General features: G+C 34.9%; 1 long non-coding RNA gene across 2 annotated transcripts; it reads right to left on the reverse strand.

The window, feature by feature from the left end:
- Positions 1-1,349: 1,349 nt before the first annotated feature.
- On the reverse strand, positions 1,350-1,753 carry LOC109584605 (uncharacterized). 2 transcript variants are annotated; one of them, XR_002186080.1, is made up of 3 exons: positions 1,644-1,753; positions 1,426-1,491; positions 1,350-1,371 (listed from the first exon to the last, which is right to left on the reverse strand). It is a non-coding gene; the product is annotated as an uncharacterized LOC109584605 (long non-coding RNA). The 2 variants fall into 2 exon arrangements; XR_002186079.1 differs by having other exon boundaries at positions 1,640-1,753.
- Positions 1,754-1,893: the final 140 nt, after the last annotated feature.

Genomic DNA, 1,893 nt, shown 5'->3' on the forward strand with positions numbered 1-1,893 from the left:
TGTAGTAGAGCAATCAATAGGTACAAAGGCATAATTATTATTAAAATTCTATTTCTGCCTATTATCATTTTCTGCAAAGTAGGGTTTGAAATCTGTACTATTTTTATGAATTATTATTTTTTATTAATTAACGTTTATAATTATTAATTGAACTATTAATTATTATTATGGTTGAACTCAACCCCCTTGTTACTTTAATTATTTGACAACCCTACTTTTTCTTATTTAATAGAAATTTTTTTTATTTACTTGTTTCCATACTTTTTATTAAATGTTATTAATTAATAATCCTTTTTATTAATAATTACAATTTTTGCCTTAGTTATCAGTTCATTGCTAGAAGAAAAGAATTTTGAAATAAAAACTATAAGAAGACCTATCGCATTTTAAAAACATTTTTCATACAATTACTATTTATTAATTTTTTTAATATTTGAATCATTAATTATATTCATAGCCTAGCTATTAATTATTCATCATTATTGACCATTAATACTAAGATCTATTTCCTGTTCTGAAACTATTTAAGTTTACATTCTGATTCAATTTCAGTTGCCGTTTTGCTCTCAAGTTAACTACTATAACCTTCTTTTTTTAAAGAAGCACTGAAGTCAGTTCAGTTACAAATTAAATAAGCTCTCAATACATTTTCTTCTTATTTGGTAGCATACTTTATAATGGATGATGCTGGTGATAAGCACATAGTTCATCCGCCACCACCAGTAGCTGGAGATGGAAGGCCTCCACCACCACCATCACCTCCAGCACTCCCCATTCCAGTCCAAAGAGCTGGAGGCCAACCGGTGCTCGCTCCTAGAGTGGCACCGGTGCTCCCTCCTGGAGGTGCACTGGTGTTCCCTCCTGGAGGAGCACCGGTGCTCCCTCCTGGAGGTGCACCAGTGCTCCCTCCTGGAGGTGCACCGGTGCTCCCTCCTGGAGGTGCACCGGTGCTCCCTCCTGGAAGTGCACCGGTGCTCCCTCCTGGAGGAGCACCGGTGCTCCCTCATGGAGGAGCCCCTCCTGCCCCAGGACTGCCTTTGCTTCAACAGCAAAGGCAGCAGATAATAGCCCAGCTGAGGGCTGTGAATAGACAGATTGTAAGTCTTTACTATGATGTACTTAATATTGTCATTATATTCCGTAATAGTATGCCAATCTACCAAGGAGAGCTGGCAGGGGCAGGGGCCGCAGGCCGAGGCCCTGAGGGGCCGTAAAAAAAAACTATAACTTCATTATAATAATAGATGTTAAAAAATAATCAAACTATGAATTAAAAATACATCAGCGTTAAGCCAGGAAGAAAATACATGAGTAATGCCAAGTGTTTGACAAGACATAAATGCTTATTTCCTTTAGTTTCTTTCAATATTTCTAGAAAAAAATTCACACTATCGTAATGCATGATTTAAAAAAATTAAATCTAACCTAATAATCATTATTATGGACATACTGATTACGTACATAAACATGCACAGTGCCGTCATTCATAATCTACAAAAATAACACATGAATGCTTTCCAATATGTAAACAATTGTTGTTTGTTAATGAGAACATGCATGCACATAATAATATTATTAAAATAAACTAACAATCATCAACGAAAGATGTACTAGCAAACAACAATTTATAGTAATATACCTACTGTGGCCATGCTTATATGACATACCCATCAAACAAATATACATGTACATGTAACCTTGAATCATACCCTATGACAAAATACATAGGACACTTTGGAATCTCACAATATTTAATCTTACTACATATTCCATTCCTTAGACTACAGTAATGTAAAACCTATGCAGGCACCTCCTGCATTGTGATACAACTACTCATCAAGGACCTACAATAAAACATTAAGTTGCATTTAATAAATGAATAAATTTTAGTTA

This window comes from Amphimedon queenslandica, unplaced genomic scaffold, assembly GCF_000090795.2.
Source record: "Amphimedon queenslandica unplaced genomic scaffold, v1.1 AMPQUscaffold_13193, whole genome shotgun sequence".
NCBI lineage: Eukaryota > Metazoa > Porifera > Demospongiae > Haplosclerida > Niphatidae > Amphimedon > Amphimedon queenslandica.